Source organism: Natator depressus, chromosome 11 (genome assembly GCF_965152275.1).
Source record: "Natator depressus isolate rNatDep1 chromosome 11, rNatDep2.hap1, whole genome shotgun sequence".
NCBI lineage: Eukaryota > Metazoa > Chordata > Testudines > Cheloniidae > Natator > Natator depressus.
This window is the reverse complement of record NC_134244.1, coordinates 36,770,356-36,792,981: the sequence shown is the minus strand read 5'-3', so window position 1 is coordinate 36,792,981 and position 22,626 is coordinate 36,770,356. Positions and strand designations below refer to the sequence as shown.

General features: G+C 38.0%; 1 protein-coding gene across 1 annotated transcript in view; it reads left to right on the top strand.

Moving 5' to 3' along the window:
• Positions 1-442: 442 nt before the first annotated feature.
• Positions 443-22,626, top strand: part of LOC141995938 (sodium channel protein type 2 subunit alpha-like) — a 286,439-nt gene continuing 264,255 nt past the window's right edge. Inside the window, exons 1-3 of the mRNA XM_074967488.1 lie at positions 443-526; positions 6,811-6,888; positions 15,958-16,065. The gene's annotated coding sequence lies outside the window, so the exon portion shown is untranslated. The remainder of the gene's footprint in view (positions 527-6,810; positions 6,889-15,957; positions 16,066-22,626) is intronic.

Sequence of the window (22,626 nt, the reverse complement as noted above, 5' to 3'; positions counted from 1 at the left end):
CTCCTTTTTTCTCTGTGGCTGTGCCTGTACTAGTGATATTTGCCCTAAAACTTTCCACTGTTGCTAGAACTGGTGCAGCTGTATCCATGCAGCTGCAACAATGAGATATATTGGAGGGAAATATCTATTGTAGATGTAACCTGTCATCAAAGTACCCAGGAGATGGGGGATGGTATGGAACTTACTTTCCCCGACCTATCGCCAAAATATGGTGGCTGCAATGTAACCCCTCTATGCCTGCTAGTCCATTTTAAGGCTGGAGAAGTGACTGTTGTCCTATGCTACTTGCAAGGGGCTTCAAGGGCAATTTCATCTACCCTAACCATCTTACCAGCCTATTCTGGGCTGACAGCATGTTCCTTGGTGGCATGCCAGGGGTGCAGAAACCCCTCCTCATGGATTTTCCATTCACAGTCCTCAGGAAGTGTGGGGCTTAAGTGGCAGGAAAGGTCTGTTCAGCTCTCTGCTCAAGGGGGAATTTCGTCCAATGTGATTCGGGAATCATTTCCACCCTTCTATCAAGCAGGTATTAAATACAGGAATATCAACTGTTTCTGAATTAAAATCTATTTACACGTTTCACTTCATTTAATTCAGCAGATTATTTGATGAAACTATTTATATTCTGATTTGTTCATGTAATGTATTTAATTATTGGGTGCATACTAATCGAATAAAATTAGCTGATGAAGATGGATACTTAGGTTCAGTGAATTAAACAGTAGTTTCATGTCTTTGGTTTCAAGCCTTTTACAACCATTTTTTTTGTGTAATATGAAACAGGCTATCTGCTAAAAATCACGTCAGTGAATAAGTATGGTAGTAATAAATGGTTGTTAATGGTAGTAATAAATGGTTAGTGTTTGCTTATAATGTAGGTTTCAGAGTAACAGCCGTGTTAGTCTGTATTCGCAAAAAGTCACTATTTTACAACAAAAAAACTTCAAATCCAGACTCCAGCGAGAAACTGCTGAATTGGAATTCATTTGCAAATTGGATACAATTAACTTAGGGTTGAATAGAGACTGGGAGTGGCTAAGTCATTATGCAAGGTAGCCTATTTCCCCTTGTTTTTTCCTAACCCCCCCCCCCCCCCAGACATTCTTGTTAAACCCTGGATTTGTGCTGGAAATGGCCCACCTTGATTATCATACACATTGTAAGGAGAGTGGTCACTTTAGATAAGCTATTACCAGCAGGAGAGTGAGTTTGTGGGGGGGGGGGGAGTGTGAGAAAACCTGGATTTGTGCTGGAAATGGCCCAACTTGATTATCATACACATTATAAGGAGAGTGATCACTTTAGATAAGCTATTACCAGCAGGAGAGTGAGGTGGGGGGAGGTATTTTTTCATGCTTTGTGTGTGTATATAAAAAGATCTTCTACACTTTCCACAGAATGCATTCGGTGAAGTGAGCTGTAGCTCACGAAAGCTTATGCTCAAATAAATTGGTTAGTCTCTAAGGTGCCACAAGTACTCCTTTTCTTTTTGCTTATAATGTAGCTTCCTTATTAAAATGAATACATCCTTTAATAAAACCTTCCCATTTTATTCTTCTTTTCTTCTAAATCTGTAAGTTTATACTGTAACAAACAAAAAAAAATGATTTATCAGAATGCTGCAGGGATTGTCAGGAGTGGACCCATTTAAAATTTATGCACCAAGATTTATACACTGATGATCAAAAATAGCCCGCACAGGCAACTGTTGTATACTATGATGATAAAGTGTTATGTGAAGTACAGAAAACATGTGATAAGGTTTCAACTAAAGGCTGCTGTTAAATATAGAAGACTATCCTTCTGTTTAACTTTTCATAGAACAATATTCATAGAGCAATGAAAACCAAAATAGCTTAATTGGGCACAATCATGCAAAATTAAATGTTTAAAGCCAGAAGACGTTTGGAGAAGGTTAAATTTTAAGAGGAAATACTGTAACTATTTGAGTTATGAATAGATAGGTAAATAGTATCTGAAAATCTAAGCATACAGATTTATTAGACACAAAAACAGAACGTTTGATTTCCATGTTTATTTATAGACTCATTTGTACTGACCTGCAAACAGCATGCAAACCTGCAAATATTACAGTTTAAAAACTCAAAAAGTGGGGTTATAGTAATAGAAAATTTTATGAGAACATGAGATTGCTTAAATATTTACAAAATATTCCTTAAATCTTGACATGACAATAACATTAAATGAAATTCAGAACCAATTTGTGTTGCTATTGCAGAAAGATAAACTGATTAGATTTTGAAGGTATAGTTACAATTAGGGCTGCCAAGCAATTAAAAAAATTAATCGTGATTAAACATGCTCTTAAACAATAATAGAAAATCATATATTTAAATATTTTTGGATGTTTTCTACATTTTCAAATATATTGATTTCAATTACAGCACAGAATACAAAGTGTACAGTGCTCACTTTACATTTATTTTGATTAAAAGTATTTGCACTGTAAAAAACAAAAGAAATAGTATTTTTCAATTCACCTCATACAAGTACTGCAGTGCAATCTCTTTATCATGAAAGCTGAACTTACAAATGTAGAATTACGTACAAAAAATAACTGCATTAAAAAAAAAAAGTAAAACTTCAGAGTTTACAAGTCCACTCAGTCCTACTTCAGCCAATCGCTCAAAGAAGTTTGGTTACAATTTGCAGGAGATAGTGCTGCCCGCTTCTTCTTTACAATGTCACCTGAAAGTGAGAACAGGTATTCACGTGGCAAAGTTGTAGCCAGCGTCTCAAGATATTTAGGTGCTAGATGCGCAAAAGATTCATATGTCCCTTCATGCTTCAACCACCATTCCAGAGGACATAGGTCCATGCAGATGAGGGGTTCTACTTGATAATGATAGAAAGCAGAGCAGTGCAGTTATGTAACAAAAAAAAAATCTGTTATGTAAAAAAAAAAAAAATCTACATTTCTAAGTTACACTTTCACGATAAAGAGATTGCACTACAGTACTTGTATAAGGTGAATTAAAAATACTATTTCTTTGTTGTTTTTTATTTCAAATATTTTCACTGTAAAAATGATAAAAGTGAGCACTGTACACTTTGTATTCTGTGTCATAATAGAAGTCAATATATTTGAAAATGTCGAAAAACATCCAAAATATTTTAATAAATTTAAATCGGTATTCTATTGTTTAACAGTGCTATTAATCACAGTTACTTTTTTTGAGTTAATAGTGTGAGTTAACTGCGATTAATCAACAGCCCTAGTTTCAATGTTCTACTAATAAGGAACGAACAGATATTTATAACTATATTTGGGGTCACTTATTAGTAAGAGAGATCCAGCTAAAATACTTTCATTACATTCCAAAATATTGAAAACAAATAATTTCAAAACATAGAATGTTTTGAATTAAGCAGTTTATTTCTGATGTCACTTTCAGTTTAAGAACCACCAATGTTCACTTAGCAGAACAGGTGGCATTTTGGAATGTCATGAAAATTCAGTGGATAACGTTTCTTCTTTCAGAAGCTACATCCATGCTAGATGTTAGGTGTCTATTACAATCAGGTCAATTCTGTTTTATCCCACTTGACACTTTTCTTAAGGATCTGTGGTCAGCAGTATTGTATTTATCAAATGGGGGTGGTATTAATGGATTCTGGCAGTCTTTGAGAGAACAGGTTATCCTGTTTAAACTACAGTAATATAAACCTGCTTTTTTCCCCAAACAGCAATATCTAAAATACTTATTTTCTTCAGACATAGCTTTCTAATAATAATATAATAATACAAGAACTGTGCTGAATTCTCATTTATGATGTCAGTCTTGCACTTTGAAGCTCTGAGGCTGTTTGTAAACAATGAAAAATTAGCTTCCATTATAATTTGATTTACAACCTTCTTCAAAATGCATATTACATACAGAAAATGTAATGAAACTATCTATATATTTTAGTCATAGTGCCAGGATTTTTGGAACATACTGCTGATGTGGTATACTGTAAAATATTCACCAATGATTTATAGTGTGGCTTGACTATGTAAATATAAAACTAACATTGTTTAATTGATTTAAATCAAGTTTTGCAAAATAAAATAACCCCAGCCTATAACTCATTGTATTGCTCAACATATTCATGTAAATTAGGAAAAGTGAGGGAATGAGCAAAGAATTTAGAATACACAAAATTTTACGTTTTCTTTATTGATCTCCTGCAAAATGTATGTATCCCCAAATCTAGATGACATTCGATCACTAGTTTGTAATTATAAATAAACATGAAGTATGGACAGAAGATCATCCAATGTAAATATGAATCACATGTGACTGGTCTTTGCAGGCAAGACTATTTGTGTGTTTATGCCTTCACATTGATATACCTGCTTTAAGTAATGACATACTTTAAGTCAAGTTTCTATCAGATAATAAACCTAAATCCTTTACATGTGTCTTGGGAGAAGCAAAACATTTTGCTCCCCTTCATCTCTTCTATCTACTTGTGACCTGGCCAACACCTCCTGAAGTAGTGGAAGAGCTACTAGTAGTGTCAGTAGGCAAAGGATCAGGCCCTTGTACCTCTTCAAAACACTGTGTAAACATTAACTAATTCTCATAATTAATCATAAGGTGATGACCCCTTTGGTACTAATCCGGCAAAGTACTAAGACATGTACTTATCTTTCAGCATATGAGCAGTCCCTTTGTGGCACTACTCATGCTAAAAGTTAAGCACATGCAGAAATGGTTTGTTGGATCGGAGCTAAACTGCTTGAGCACCTTGCAGGATCAGGTCCTGATTAGGCAAGACACAACATGCAGATTCTATAGGGAGTTTGGAACCTTTTGGCCAACATGTGGATGTTAATGACTAAAATGATTGTGTACAGTTATACTGACTACCTGACAACAACTTTCAATCTTCAGGCATACAACCTAAATCCTTGAAGAATGTGCACTGAAGAGAAAGGAAAATGTAACCTGAGAAACCAAAAGCTAATGACACCACATCTAAACAAAAATAACTTTCCTTTAGCAAGAAGAATCAGAAGGCAGAAGATTTGCCCATTAGCACAAGATGAACACTAACATCATTTAAATGGCTGCATCACAAATAATGAAATACTGTTTACATTTATGGCAAAATTAGGGGCAGGATTCATCTTAGAGTACATCCATCATGTACTGTACTGAAATTATGTACATTATAATAAAACATGCAATAAGTAATTAAATGTTTTAAAGTATAATCAATATAGTTTACAGTGTGCAATACACAAAACTTGATCATAATTTCCTCTGAAGCATATGCAATATGTTTTCTAATTCAAAAATCATTAAGAATTTTGTCCACATTTAGAGAGTTGTAGCTTTCCCATCTAATTAAACTAGAAAACAGGAATGGGGAGTTTTCAAGCTAAATTTTTAAATCCGTATGTGTTGCTTGTACACAGAAATCTTGCCTGTCCAGAGTCAGTGGAGATGCAGTATGCATAGCGAGTTGTGGGCATTCCATAAGAATCTTTGAAAGTCAAGATATTGTGTGCTTCTAAATCACTTAGGCACTTTGTACATACTTGACGGTAGTATTTTCAATCATAAATAATATATTCAGTGCACGACAGCTGTATAGAACTGCTCTATCTAGCTTCTATATCTAATCAAGGTATTTGCATTTGGAGATCACTTAGTTCAGCTGGAAAGTGCTAACTCCAAGCGCTGGAACAATTAGGGCTTTAAGCATGCAGAAGCACATCAGCAAAAACTTAAATCATGATTGGCATTTGCATTAGGTGCTTCAGTTGAACCTCTGGGAATAATTTTAAGCTTTGCATGCACACTTTTGTATGCCTACTTCCCCGATTTTGTGCTTATATTGTATTCTGAAAACCTGCTCTTTTGTCCAAATACATTCCAATAAGTAGTCATTCCTGCTTTGTGCATTATTACCAGATTGTAATTTACAAACCAAAATAATGAATGACCCCCAAATAAAACATTAAAAGCCCCTAATTTGAAATCCCAAATCTGTCCTCAGCTGAGTATCCGAATGTTGTGAGATTGATGGTAATATAACATATTACATTTACAAACATCAATTTTTTTTTTACACATAATGGGCCTAATTCTCCTCTGCCTTGCACTTTATGTAGTCACATACACCTGTGAAAGTGGGTTAAAATGTGATTAAATGAAAATGGTAGCATTCTGTACCCACTTTGTACTGGTATAATATAGACTTAGATAAGGTAGGGGACAATTGAGAATTAGTGGTCTCATCCAAAACACATAAATCAATGGAAAGTTTCCTATTGACTTCAGTGGGCTTTGGATCATGTCCTAGGTTGATGATATATGCTACACCATCTGTGATATATTGAAATTGAAAGCATATTAAAATATAGATTTCATGGATGTAACTAAGTGAAGAATTTGCAAACCAAAATGTGTATATTATATCCTAACAGACACATACTATATTGGAAACAGGACTCCACTCTGTAATCCCTCTTTCTCTGAGTAACACCCCTTTCTTTCCCATCTAGGTAATATTCTGTAGGCAACAAACTTTCATTTCACTGTAATTTATATTCATAACAGGCAAGCTATTCAAGTTTCATTTTCTGTCAGTAAGAGCATCATCATTTTTATTTAAAGTTCTTCATTTTTTATAGAGCTTTGAGACATTATAAAATAGAAATATCTTCTAATGGTGCTGTAATGCCTTCAGGCTTCCAGACTGTGCAAGTCAATGTTTTATTCATAGAGATTTCAATAATTATACTTATTTATTGATCTTTACACAATTCTTTTCAATATTGCTTTGAATTTAAAGATTATGGTATGAAAATGTTTTCTGGAGATTCAAGATCCATTTCCAGTCATAAAATGAGATATCCATATGCAGTTCACAGTAAGTATGTTTTTGCAAAGTGTTTGGTTTTATGAATAATTTAACACTTTACTACTTTTGTTTTTGTTTGCAAGGATTTTCTTTCCTATAGACACAATAATGACCTTGTTTTGCTTTTCATATATCCTTGGTTGAACTTACAGACTGTTTTCATGGACTGCCTTAAGTTGAATAATAAAATAATTGTGGAATTGCCCTTTGTAGTTTGTCCTGGTCTGCTGTCTTTCATTTCCATTGCTCTTTCCTTTGGCCAAGTCAATGAGATTTAAAAAAGCAACATTCTGGCATGTATAATAAGCCAGTACCATCTCATATCCCAATAAACTCTGTTTCTGTTTGTGCAACTGCTTAGTCCTCATATGCTGCACTTTTCTGTTTTATTTTTTCCAGAAGGGCTCACAAGGAGCTTTAGTCAAGTGACTTATCAAAGTCCCTTGAGTTTAGGGAAATGTCTCTGTTTCTGGTAATGGATCACAACACACAAATTTGGTCACTGAATTTGCTTAATATACACCAGCACTATGTTGATCTCTGAACACTTTCCCTGATAACTGTCTCCTCTCTGACTGTTGGTGTCAGTCTGTTTCCTCTGGATGTTGTTTATATTTTTCCATGGCTGTAAAATAACGTTTTTGTACTTTATTTTCTACAATTGCTTTTATTTTCTGCTATATATCTTATTTTTTGTCCCTGATGTAATTAAGTTCACAGCATGTCCGGGTGTTCCTAAGTCATGTGTTCAAAGTTTCAGTTTGTAATTACAATCTGGTAATGCATGAAGTGGGTATGGCTACTTAATCTGGTTGAGAAACTACATTGCAAGATTAGGGAGTGAATAAAATAAGCTGTCATAGAAAGGGAAATATCAGCTTAATGAGTAGAAGATACAGCATAGTGGAAAAGATAATGCCATCATTACCAGGGAGCAGCTCCGTGATGAAGGCCATGGGCCTGATCCTTCACCCATAGAAATCAATAGCAGTGCTCTCATCGAGTTCAGTGGCTGCAGGTCCAAGCCCCACATAAGTGGGTGTCTGGCTAAATTAACAGAGCAACTAAAGATTGTACATTTTAATATGAGAAATTGACATGAAGGGCAAAAATGAAGTTTTATGCTAGTCACATTAATGTTAATGAGGAGGTAAATGATGAGGGGGATGCACTGGTGGAAGATGTGAAAATATTAAGAAACAATGGGCCAGAAATATCTGCTCTCACAGTAATTTTATATTTCAGCTTTTGGTCCCACTGACTAGGAAGCATCAGGCCTACATGATTTTAAAAAATGTAATTAAACCTTTTAAACCTTAAAAAAGGTTCAGATAAAGTTTGGATTGAGTTTGGGCTCAACTAGCCAAACTGATTTGCTGATTGCTGATTGTACGTGTCTCACTGAAGAGCCATCAAAGACTTATATAGATTGTCTGTTGACTTTCAAAATTAAAAATGAACACAAATAAATTATTGCTACCAATTTAAAGAATTAACAGTTATTCTTCAAGACAAACAGTCCTTTATTCTTCTGATTTTGAGCCTACTGCTAGAACTAGGCTCCTCTCTGCTCTGTTTTCACCCTCCGGCACTACCTGAGCTCTATTGCAAGAGGCAGTTTTGGCTGTTCATCTCTGCTCTTCTCATGAGGAAATTACTCCAACTACCACCTCAAGGAAGTTAAAATCTTTCTTTCCATTTAAATATAACCCCCATTTAACTCACATAAGCTGCAAACAGACCAGGTAACGAATCCGTTCCATTTAGTACAACATTTCCTTGTGGTCAGATCATGCTAGCCTTATGTTGGTGGGAGTACATGGGTGAGTAACTTCTCACCCATGTGCCTAAGGCCCTTACTGTGACCAACACACACAAGACCTGCAACAAGAGGACAACGGGACTCAAAGTCACATTTCCTAATCCCATCCCAAGTAATATAAAGCCCCAGCTTCTGCTGAGGCTTCTATAACATGGAGCTCCAAACTGCCGGGAAGGTATCCAGGGTAAGAAGTAGTTTACCAGTTCTTACTGTTTCCTAAGAAAACCTACCTACCAACTTGTTAGACAGTACCTTATGTTGCATTTATAACTATATAAATCAATATATCATACACTAATCACTTCTGGGTTGAATAATATAATAATTATATATAAGCAGACTCTCAATTATTTAATGTTGCCCAAAGAACCCAAACTACTCTTTCTTAAACTCAAAAGTATCCAGCAAGATACAAGACCTTTTGAATAGCCCCATGCCATATTTATGGCTTAGTTTAGATGCCTGCATGCCTTGTCAGTTGTGCATTGAGGGCCTGATCCAAAGCCCATTGAAATCAATGGGAGACCATCAGTTGACTTCAATAGCCTTGGTTCAGGCCCTGAGTGAGCAGTTACTCAGTCCTTTAATAATTAGGTAACACATCCAGTCCCATTTCTTTAAAATGTAGAACACTGTGTCTTTACTTACTTCCTGAAAAGGAAAAAGAAAAGATATTAAAAACAAAAACAAAAGAACTCCTGTGAAATTAAAAAACAAAAACTTCTTTGCAAAAATGAGCGCTGGTTGCTAAGTGACAACAATGTAGTCACCTATCGCATCATTTAATCCAAGTACTTAAAAGCAAGAAAATGAATAGTTAGAGACATAAAATGTATACCTCCCACATAAACAAACACATTATTCTTATCAAGTATGAATGCTTAGTTTATCACAACACAACCTCCTTAGCTCTTACCCTAAATAAATATATTTCCTTCACATAAAATTGCAAAATACAAACAAAATGTCTTTGAATAAGGAAAACCAAGATGAGCTCCATATACACTGAGGACATACTGGTCAGTCTCAAGGGCAAGTCCACTAAACTTGTGACCACACTGGTTCTAACCACAACTAATGTAGAGAGACAAGGTGTAACAATGCTGGTTCTGGCGGGACCCAACTGAGAGTGCCAATTCAGGACAAATTGCTTAAAGCGGGGCAATTACAGCCCAAGGCTGGTGTTCCTTTGCACACCAAGGCAAACCAAACCAGCCAAACAGAGAAGACTTTGGTTTTACCCCACTGGCTAACCACAAGTCACACAATCAATTCCCTTAGACACTCCAGTTTCCAAGTATCACCACCAGTGCCACTCGTTATTGGGACAAATGGTTATGAAAACCAATGCCCCAGAAAAAAAGAAAAAAGGTTCTCTCGATCCCAAAGGACGAAGCCCCAGACCCAGGTCAATATACAAATTAGATCTTACCCACAAATCACACTGTTTCCAATCCTTTAGAATCTAAAATCTAAAGGTTTATTCGTAAAAGGAAAAAGATATAGATGAGAGCTAGAATTGGTTAAGTGGAATCAATTACACAGGGTAATGGCAAAGTTCTTGGTTCAGGCTTGTAGCAGTGATGGAATAAACTGCAGGTTCAAATCAAGTCTCTGGAGTACATCCACAGCTGGGATGAGTCATTCATTCCTTTGTTTAGAGCTTCAGTTTGTAGCAAAGTCCTTCCAGAGGTAAGAAGCAGGATTGAAGCCTAGATGGAGGAGCTGCAGCAGCTTTTTATAGTCTCTTGCCATGTGATCTCTGCTTTCTTTGTCCCAAAGACAAGCTGTCCATCACATGGCATGGAAAAACCTCAGAGTTCTGTCCATAGGCAGGTCCCTGCATGCCTTGCTGAGTCACTAGGTGTATCTGCCTTCTCTCAGTGGGTCAGTTGTATAGCTGATGGTCCTAAATGGGCCATCAAGCAGGCTAGGCAGAGCTGACACCAACTTGTCTGGGGTGTCACCCAGAAGCATAGAACAAGTTTGACCTACAGACAGTATAGAGCCAATACTTATAACTTTAAAAACAAAAACAATACACAGATACAGATAGCATAATCATAATCAGCAAACCATAATCTTGTCTTGAACACCTTATTTGACCCCCTTTATACAAGATTTGGTGCCACTACAGGACTTTGGTTGCAAAAATGATCTATACGGTCCGAGTTCATGACAATCACATCTCACAAGGTGAATGAAGTAATACCTTTTATTGGACCAACTTCTGTTGGTGAGAGAAACAAGCTTTCAAGCTTACACAGAACTCTACCTGAGGAAAAGCTCTGTGTGGCTTGAAAGCTGGTCTCTCTCACCAACAGGAGTTGGTCCAATAAAAGATATTACCTCACCCATCTTGTCTCTCTAATGTCCGGGGACTGACATGGCTACAACTCCACGGCCTACTGCTAATATATGTGAATAGACCCATCTTTACAGGTATCTGTCCTCCAGCCCATCCCCATTTGTCTGTTTATCTATCTGCTGCGCCTTGCCTAGATTAGGGAAACAAGGTGGGTGAGGTAATATCTTTCATTGAACCAACTTCTGTTGGTGAGAAAGACAAGCTTTCGAGCTTACAAAGGGAAGAGCTCATGTTTTACCTCAAAGAAGAAGAGAAGAGCTCTGTGTAAGTGCCAAAGCTTGTCTCTTTCACCAATATAACTCGGTCCAGTAAAAGATATTATCTCACCCAGTTTGTCTCTCTCTAATGTCCTGGGACCAACACGGCTTCAACAACACTACAAACAATAAACATAGATTGTGAGCTCTGTGGGGCACTGTCTTTGTGTTCAACTGAGTTGTACAGGGCCTAGCACACTGGATACTGAAATAAAGCTAAAAAAATAAATGTTTTTTAAAAACTCTCTGACCCCAGGTCTTCGTGTTAAGGTGGTTGTGTTGGGGTGAAGAATGCCTTTTCTTTTACTAGATAAGAATGTGTTTCTTTGTTATAAGCAAGACTCGCTGTGTCCTATAAAGGGCTGTAACAAATTACTCTCCTCCCTGCCACAAGAAATGATCTCACAGTTCCTTCCCCAGGCTTCCCCTGTGGTGGCAGAGCAGTCCACTTCCCCTTACAAAAGCTGAGACGTAAAGACTTAGTCTAGTCATTTGTGGGCAATGTAAAATTTGTGATGTGCTTATTATTCGTTCTCTTGCTTTTACATGCTTTGTTAAGCACTCTATTGTGAGCACCTTGCCTTAACTCGTGTTTTTGCAAACAAGTTTTTGTGTTTGGAACACAAAACAGCCCTCCTTTTAGGGCTGTTGTTGCACATGGGGCAGACATCTTCGTTGAGCTATTCATAGATTTAAAGACCAGAAAAGATAGGGTTAGAGATATGGTAATCTTCGATGGCCTATGCTATAGATGAGAACTTCACACAGTAATTTCTGCATCAAACCCAATAACCTGTGGTTGAACAAAAATATATATTTTAGAAAAACACCTAGTCCTGACTTAAAAACTTGAAGCAATTGAGAATTTACAAAATCCCTTGGTAAACTGCTCCAATAGCTAATTATCCTTGCTAATTTAAAAATTGGCCCACTACATCCAGTTTAAATTTTTGCAACTTCAACTACCAGCCACTGAATTCCTGTTATGCCTTTGCCTACAAAGCCCTGTGGTATCAGAAATCTTCTCTCTGTTGTAGGTACTTACATATTGTGATCAAATCACTTCTTAACCATTTCTTTGATAATCTTAACAGAATAAGCTCCTTAAGTATCTCGTTGTAGGCATGTCTTTCAAACCTCAAATGAATCTCATAGCTCTTTTCTGAACCATCTCAAATTTTTCAACATCATTTAAAAACATGGATACCAAATCCAGATACAGATATTCTTTGTTCCTAGAAGTATGACTTTGCCTTTGGCCGAATTAAAATGCATTTAGTTCAGACTGAGGTGTGCAAGACATGTCTTCCTCATTATTTACCTCTCCACCAGTCTTTGTCATGTGAAAGTTTTATTGGGAATAATTTTTACATTTGCTTCCAGACCATTGTTAAAAATATGGACTGGCATTGGGCATAGAACCACTCTGATATGTTGGTTTCCCATTTAGATCTATCTATTTTAGTCAATTTAATATGGATTTTTAATTAGAATATCAGGTAGTACTAGGTTGAGGGCCAAAATCTTGGCTCCATTTGGGAGTTTTGCCATTGACTTCCATGAGACCAGGATTTCACTGTAGGTATATTACACTAACACAATTACCTTTATTAAACAAACATAATATTGTCAAAGAGCTCATCAAGATCATGTGATGAGAACTATTTTTCATTAAAATGTGATGATTAGCTTTAATTATATTTCCATCTTTCCTTTATTGATTTTAGTCCTGTAATACCCTTTCCATTATTTTGCCTGAGCAAATGTCAAACAAACCAGCCTATATTTATTCAGGTCATCCCATTTACCCTGATAAATTCTGGCAAAATGCTGGCCAACTTCCCCAGTTTTCCAAGATGCATTAAAAGTTAACAGCAAAGGCTCAGAGAACTCTCCAGCCAACTCTTTTAAAACTTTTGGGTGACATTTGTCTGGAAGGCTAATTTATCTGGACCTGATTTAGGGCCCAACTGGAGTGGCACAAAACAGACTAATGGGAATTGTGGCACCTTAGAGACTAACAAATTTATTTGAGCATAAGCTTTTGTGAGCTACAGCTCACTTCATCGGATGCATTCAGTGGAAAATACAGTGGGGACATTTATATACACAGAGAACATGAAACAATGGGTGTTACTATACACACTGTAATGAGAGTGATCAGGTAAGGTGAGCTATTACCAGCAGGAGAGCGGGGTGGAGGGGTGCTGAGGGGGGAACCTTTTGTAAGTGATAATCTTGACGTCTGATTTGTGTCCATTTATTCAGGGGACACCATCATAGGGCCTAATCACATCAGCCACACTATCAGAGGCTCGTTCACCTACACATCTACCAATGTGATATATGCCATCATGTGCCAGCAATGCCCCTCTGCCACGTACATTGGCCAAACTGGACAGTCTCTACGTAAAAGAATAAATGGACACAAATCAGACGTCAAGAATTATAACATTCAAAAACCAGTCGGAGAACACTTCAGTCTCTCTGGTCACTCAATTACAGACCTAAAAGTGGCAATTCTTCAACAAAAAAACTTCAAAAACAGACTCCAACGAGAGACTGCTGAATTGGAATTAACTTGCAAACTGGACACAATTAACTTAGGCTTGAATAAGGACTAGGAGTGGATGGGTCATTACACAAAGTAAAACCATTTCCCCATGTTTATTTTCCCCCCACCCCCAACGGTTCCTCACATGTCCTTGTCAACTGCTGGAAATGGCCCACCTTGATTATCACTACAAAAAGTTTTTTCCCCCCGGCTCTCCTCCTGGTAATAGCTCACCTTACCTGATCACTCTCGTTACAGTGTGTATGGTAACACCCATTATTTCATGTTCTCTGTGTATATAAATCTCCCCACTGTATTTTCCAAGAATGCATCCGATGAAGTGAGCTGTAGCTCACAAAAGCTTATGCTCAAATAAATTTGTAAGTCTCTAAGGTGCCACAAGTACTCCTTTTCTTTTTGCGGATACAGACTAACACGGCTGCTACTCTGAAACTAATGGGACTGAGAATCTAGCCCAATTTGTCTATTTGGTATGTGATTCTTCATCTTGTCCATATGAGTCCTAAAAGTAAGATGGGGTTAGGTCTGTTACACAGCAAAGTCCCTCCATGATTTAATAAAATTGCTCGCTACTGTGGTGTTGGGGCTGCCAAGGTTGAGAGGGTTCAGGGAATTTAACATGCATATAGATGATAATTCCTCTGAATTGATTCAGAATTTTATGACCACCATGACCATGGAATTATCCCAAGTGATTGTAGTTCTAACTCATGAAGCTAGCCACACTCTAGATCTGTTTGTTTGGGTTTGGATTAGTGAGTTGGATATTATATCTTTATCATGGACCAATAATAAACGCTGGCCCTTGTAACGTGAGGTCAGAACTGTAGGGTCAAGGAACTATTTCAGTGGTCTGCCTTAAGAGGGAGAAGGCCTGGACAATCTAATGAGCCTTTCCCATGTCTAAATTCTATGACTGTACAATAGTTGTCATAAAATCTAGTAGGGTCACAATCTTACTGTGTAACAAATACACAAGGTGCAAAAATAAACTAAAAACAATCTGTAATCTATTATTTCCACAAGAAAGTAATAATATGTAACAATTACTTCTTGGATTAGACAGTTGGTCCTATGTAACAGACCACTTTTCAAAGTAACTTTAGCCATCATGTAATGCCAAGCATACGGTAAAAAGATATATTAACCATAACAAAAGTAATTACTGAGAAGATAGGCTAGCAAATATTTTAAAAATGTAAATAATATGGCAGTCTTAACCAAAACAACAAAATGTATCTTAAAGCATCAACAAAAGGAATTCAGTGAATGCAAAATATCATTTGTTCCACTTTCCCTAGAGTGTCATAAAGTGCAAAATGACTTCATTAAAATCCAGCAGATCCAATACAAATTAAATGTGAGGGATAGGGGAAGAATCACTGAGAGTTTATATATGAAATTTTATCTTCAATCGTATTTTAACAGAGTTGTAAACAATTCCTAACAGTGACAGGCTCTTCACTTGGCTAGCACAACTTCTAAAATGGACCAAACATGAAAACTGCCTTTTACACTATATTCCAGGGATCTTTCTACTCCCTTAACCACAAATATATTCAGAAAATGTCACCAAGATTTTTTCTTCTCTGGATGCTTTACAGGTTACAAACCCCGCCCCCCACAACACACACACACACATACATGTGGATTTGTTCTGTAATTAACAATTTTACATTTTTCAAACTATGATTTTTCAAGTCCTTAAACAAATCTCTTTTCCTTATCAGAATTGCAATTTTTACCTGTAAAGTTTTAAAACAAAGCAGTGGTAGTTATCCTCGACAGAAAAGTCAGAGGTGGTCTGGGGATGCAACCTAATCTACTGTATGCAATCTAACCTTCTGCTCAGCCCGTGTTCTGTGGGTCTCCCCATTCCTAGCACTAAATTTTTGAGGGATGTTTTTGGTCACTCTTCTGTTCTTATATTTGTAGCTTAGTGCATTCTGTTTCTATGGGATGTCACGGTAAAGCATGATTTTATGGGGGATGGGGAGTTATAACTATTACTGTAACTGTAATGCATGGTACGTAATCATTTTATCTTTCACTCCAGAGATGAACTTTCACTGCCCATTTGAAGCTATCATTACCTCGGCAGCTTTCTTCAACGGTCTTGGCAAAAATCAGTAAGATCTCAGAGCTTCAGTAGAAATGGAGACAGGTAAATAGAGAGCGTTCTAACATTCTGGTTGGTTCAAACTCCCAAAACACAACATTTTTCTCAGAATGGACCCCATTCCACATCTTCCAAAGACAAACATTTTGCATGTTCTGGGGTGGGTTTAGGGGTTGTATTACAGCTGAGAAAGCAAGTACCTTTTGCTGGCCTGATTCTTGACATTATGTTTGCCTATTTGGAATAAGTTCGTCTAATTGCTATGCCTCAGGACCATTATGAAAATGAGATGTGTATCATGAAGCTACTAGTGGGCCCTATTTTAAAATGCACAAAAATAAATAGTTGATTGCTTGCAGGATTTTTATAGAGCAAGTTCTATTTAACAGTCTGGATCAGACACTAATTTTAATTGAAGGCTTTTTTCAGTTTAAGTATTCATTCTGTATTGCCCCTTTTTAGACAGTAATTTGCAATGTACTTCTAACATGCAAATTCTTTGTCTCAAAACAAATAGGTTGCAAAGGTGTAGTATTTTATGTAGACCAGTGTTTTTCAACCTTTTCATGCTGGTCACTCTCTTTGGACTTAAAAAAATCATGAACCCCCCTTCACCCCACTAGAAAAAATTGCAATCCTCTACCTTCAGCCCCGCCCAGGGTGCGTGGCTCAGGGCTTCAGCCCTGTTTGGGGCTGAAACATGTAAATTAGCTTCGCTGGGCCCCCTGTAGTGTGGGGCCCCAGGCAATTGCCCTGCTACCTGCCCCTTAACACCAGCCCTCCATTACTGGGTGGCTTGGAAGCCAAATGATCATGGACAATAACCTACCATATTCACAGGAACATGAATAGAATAATAGACTCTGACTGTCTGAGCAGCAGCATTTGAATTAGCCACTCTGGTGGGAAAAGATCAGATAATCTTGTAACCCTCTTCGTTGATACTTTCCCAGATCTGATTCAATTCTTACCCTCCCTTTACCTCTGCTACATGTCTCCTAAATCCCTAACTCTATTGCTCTCCTGCAGCAGCAGGAAGGGGAAATAAGGAATCCCATGTATTCTTACAGGTTTCAGAGTAACAGCCGTGTTAGTCTGTATTCGCAAAAAGAAAAGGAGTATTTGTGGCACCTTAGAGACTAACCAATTTATTTGAGCATGAGCTTTCGTGAGCTACAGCTCACTTCATCGGATGCATACTGTGGAAATTGCAAAAGACATTATATACACAGACACCATGAAACAATACCTCCTCCCACCCCACTCTCCTGCTGGTAATGGCTTATCTAAAGTGATCATCAAGTTGGGCCATTTCCAGCACAAATCCAGGTTTTCTCACCCTCCGCCCCCCCCACAGACAAACTCACTCTCTTGCTGGTAATAGCCCATCCAAAGTGACCACTCTCTTCACAATGTGTATGATAATCAAGGTGGGCCATTTCCTGCAGAAATCCAGGTTCTCTCACCCCCTCACCCCCCTCCAAAAACCACACACACAAACTCACTCTCCTGCTGGTAATAGCCTATCCAAAGTGACCACTCTCCTTACAACCTGCATGAAAATCAAGGTGGGCCATTTCCAGCACAAATACAGGTTTTCTCACTCCCCCACCCCCATACACACACAAACTCACTCTCCTGCTGGTAATAGCTCATCCAAAGTGACCACTCTCCCTACAATGTGCATGATAATCAAGGTGGGCCATTTCCAGCACAAATCCAGGTTTTCTCACCCCCCCCCACACACAAACTCACTCTCCTGCTGGCAATAGCTCATCCAAACTGACCACTCTCCCCACAATGTGCATGACAATCAAGGTGGGCCACTTCCCAAGGTGGGAAGTGGCCCACCTTGATTGTCATGCACATTGTGAGGAGAGTGGTCAGTTTGGATGAGCTATTGCCAGCAGGAGAGTGAGTTTGTGTGTGTGGGGGGGGTGAGAAAACCTGGATTTGTGCTGGAAATGGCCCACCTTGATTGTCATGCAGGTTGTAAGGAGAGTGGTCACTTTGGATAGGGTATTACCAGCAGGAGAGTGAGTTTGTGTGTGTGGTTTTTGGAGGGGGGTGAGGGGGTGAGAGAACCTGGATTTCTGCAGGAAATGGCCCACCTTGATTATCATACACATTGTGAAGAGAGTGGTCACTTTGGATGGGCTATTACCAGCAAGAGAGTGAGTTTGTCTGTGGGGGGGTGGAGGGTGAGAAAACCTGGATTTGTGCTGGAAATGGCCCAACTTGATGATCACTTTAGATAAGCTATTACCAGCAGGAGAGTGGGGTGGGAGGAGGTATTGTTTCATGGTGTCTGTGTATATAATGCCACACAATGCCAGCGATGTCAGTACAGTGGGTTAGCGCAGCTGTAACAGAAAGCAGAATGTGGTCCGCTATTTGTTAAGAATAAAAGCAACTATGCAGCACCCATCTCATTTCTTCATGGCAGGACTTGGTGATTTCATTCAATGTAAATCATTGTCCCTGAACCTAAATAAAGACTTGAAATTAGAATATAACTACATTTAAATGTCAAATGGAAAAGTATACCCCCTAAAGCCCGGTCTATATGAAAGGACATAGTGTATACACAGCAGTAGCAATCTGCCAGTTTTCTGTTAATGGAAATGTTTCCAAGAAACCAAACGTTAGAGATACAGATCTCACCCCAGATGAGGAGCACCCAGCACAGGTTGGGGAGGCAAGAGTTCAAAAGTGGCCTAAAGTTCATCTTTGCACTACGCCAGTTCTGGACTGACTGCCTCATTCCAGTCCACCAGCATAAAATTAGAGCCACTGTGACTGTTGCTTTAAATTACACTGGATGCCAACTGAACAAAGGTCCCTTAGTCACAGCTGGAGATTGGCAAGTCTTTATGACGCCCTAATCACACCCACTTAGCACCAGCAATGAGGTAGGAAGTCAGTACTACATAGGCTCTACACCACCAAAGGATTCCCATTTCACTGGGGTGATCCCCCTAGGATAGAAAACACCTACTCTATGGCCAGATTCCACCTGCTATAAAAAACAAATGGCTGCAATGCACCTGCAAATCTGGCTCAGAGTTTCTCTTCAACAATTTCAGCTATTTAATTGATAGGAATCTATATAGGCCTATTAAAGGATTTAGTAACAATTTTTAAATAGATTCATATATCTCACAAACCTAGGAAACAATAAAAAATGACTAAACTGAGCTGTAAGATTTCACCCAAGAGATAAGTGTTAGAAAACACTTTCTATTACATTTTGCTTGCAAAGAAAGTGCTTTTGAAATCTGGCAGATTGGTACTGGATGCTGAGCTGCAGTGATGACTCAAGTATGTATTTTTGGCCTTGGTTTATCAAATCCATAACATAACTTTAAATGGAAATAAGGATCTCTCATATTTCTTTCACTAGCAGGTAATACATAATTATCTCTGACAACCCATGCCAGAATAATTATTACAAATTCAATGTGTTCAGTTTGATACACAACCAAAGACGCACAGTTTGAAAGCATCTGGGTTGTTCTGTTTAAAATTATGGTGTGATGATTGAGGCTGTCACAAATGCAGCTTTTTCCATATTTGTGCAAAATACAAACAGTATTTTGTATTTAGGCTTTACAGTGTCAAACTTAATAGTACAATTAATGTCTCTTTCTTCATGATATAACCGGATAGATACAATATAGAAGGCTAACGCTGTTGTTGCTTTTGAAGTTGTTAAAGCCCCATCCTGAAGTATTTCAACAAACCTGCATTTGTCCTATACATTCAGCAGCACGATTCTTAATTTTTTTTAAAAAAATAAACTTTATATACCTAAAATACATCCTTTTCCAGGTATATATAAATAGAAGTATCATTAGAATAACATGTGTTCATACAACTGCAGCTGTGAGCATTAATCAGTGCTTGCAAAAGGCTAATGCTCTGGGGAACCCAGGCGCACTGCTTAGTAAATAGTCTCCATTTCCAAAGGCAAGATATTTTTAAATTTAAGAATGAAGTTAAGACTTTCCCTCTTATTACATAGCACACAGATTAATTATTATGACAGCTACACCTTGCATGACAAATAAGTCTGACTGTTCTTTCTTGTGTTACTTGCTCAAAAGAACTGAACAAGGTAATTAAAAAGCTGCGTTACCTGGTAATTCTGCTAAGAACTTTAGTTGTTTGAAAATACGATGAAAGTGAGTGGTTCCTACCCCCCCACTCCCCCCCGAGCTTGTGATGGAGGCAGCCTTCAGACCACATGTGACTTGTTCTCCTTGTTCTGGTAAGCATGAGAAGGAACTGATCTGCATTGTAACTAATCAAGATGCTTTGCTTTGTCTCTATTTTGCCAGCATACAAAAGCTTATTTCAGCAAAGCTTTCAGAGGTAATCCATCCAGAACAAAAGATCAGCAATAGGCAAACAATAAGAATAAACATTAAGCTTGTTGTTTTTAAATATTATCAAAACAAAGTATCCTGTTCTCTTTTCCCTAATTTATTTTAATTATTCATTTTTTATATATATAGAATATATATGTAGTTTAGACTGAGGTATCTGATATCTCAGTGGTGGCTCCTGGAGTACTACAATGCATACCAGGCCTGCCATTGTCTTCAATATGAAAGTTAAGTCTGTAGGGACGACAGTTCCCAGAATACAATGCAGCCAGTTCACTTGGATCAAGAGCATTGTATGCTTTTACTTGTTCTCCCGTTGGACCATATCTCTGTGTTAAGGATCAGGGTGGCTGCAGGAAACTGTTCCACATTTTGCAAACATGGCCCTAGGTTGGGAAAAGATTGGACTCTCCTGGAATGTGCTGATATACTACTGTAAAGAACATAGCAGAGACATTTGAAACAATGTCTGTGGGGGGATGTTCTCATTATTTGTTCTTATGTAGATAATGCTCTTAAATCAGGAATAAGTTTGTGGTAGCTTAACAAATGGTGATTTGAATCAGGGACGGCAAGATGGTGAAAAAATGCTGTCTTTTTTAAAAGTCCAAAATAGATATTTCCTGTGGCCAGTGACAGATTATTATGAGAGATTAGAGCTAAATGGATCAAATTTCCCAGGAAATTAAAAGCAAAATGTCATGCAAGATAAAAGTTTACCAAGATGACCTCAGAGCAGCATAATCTCACATGTCAGTAGCAATTCTAGAGTGATAGGCATTAATGCTTCTGGGACTGTGTCTTGTGATGGCCAGCTGGCTGGCCAATGATAGGGATATTAGATTTCCTGTCTTTATGAAGACAGAAGTTCTGAACTGAGTTATTTTTGCTCTCTTGGGTCCAGTGGGGAATATCAGGCACTTAGACGTGTCCCATGTTTTGAGCATTAAACCAAAATGTATCGGATTTTTACGATGCTTATGTTAGTAACCCTTTGGGCATAAGCAGAACAGCCCTAGTAACTTCTGGATTTTGCCCCATGGATTACAGCTAGGAAGAATCAAGAGGAGCTTGGCCAACAGCCCCCAACCCCTTTCACTACGCTGTCAGAACCCCTCAGAGGGTTTCACTGGGGTTAAAGGAAGAGTAAATCATGACATGATGCGCAGGGAGGAAGAAGCATCATAAGGGATGTATCCCGGCTGGAAAGCCTGGCCCCATAAAGGTGAATGAAAGCACAAACACGTGAACTACAACTGGGGTGACCAGATATCCTGATTTTATAGGGACAGCCCCGATTTTGGGGTCTTTTTCTTATATAGGTTCCTGTTACGCCCCTGTCCCGATTTTTCACATTTGCTGTCTGGTCACCCTAACTACAACTTCCATGAGGCACCAAGAATCATTCTGAACTGAGATATTTCAGTTTTCATCCAAAGTATTTTGGATTTTGATAGTTTGCCAAAAAGTTGACACTTCCCATGGAAAATTTTGATTGAAAAACAAATTAGGGTTTTTTCTGTAGGAAAAGCTTGACAATTTTCTTACCAGCTGTACTTACTGTGTTTCCCTGGTTGTCGTGGGGGTTTACTGAGCAGTTCTTTGCAGGTATTTACATTTAGGGATCTGCTTCCACCAGATTCCTTTTTTCACCATTTTTCAGGCTCTTGTAGACTCTGGAGGATTATTATTGAATGATGGGAAGATGATGCTTTTCCTCTCAATTTTCTTCTTTGGGAAAGAAAAAGATTTAATCATTCCAGCTTTCTGTCTCCCTGCTCTTTTCTGGTTTCTTTTGATCAAGTTTAAACCCTAGGTATAATACTCAGTAACTCTAGACAGGCCAAACATATGTGCAAATTCCTTTGAACTTCAAAAGTGACTCCAATTTTACTGGTTTGAGAGATGCATAAATTACAGACAGACAGCTTTTCAGGAGATACATCTCCAGGAATTTTATCTTATTGAGTACCCTTCTGTGGAATTTCTGTTCCCTGGTCGAGTGAGAACAGCTAGTATACAGAAGTTCCTTTGGACACCATTAAAAGTCATTAATGTAATGAAGAAGAACCCTGTATAAGCTTGAAAGCTTGTCTCTCTCACCAACAGCAGTTTCTTCAATAAAAAATACTCCTCATCCACCTTATCTCTCTAATGACTTTGAGAGTCTGTTTTACTTAAGCTCTGGTAAAGATACTTCTGATTGAAAGGGAGTGGG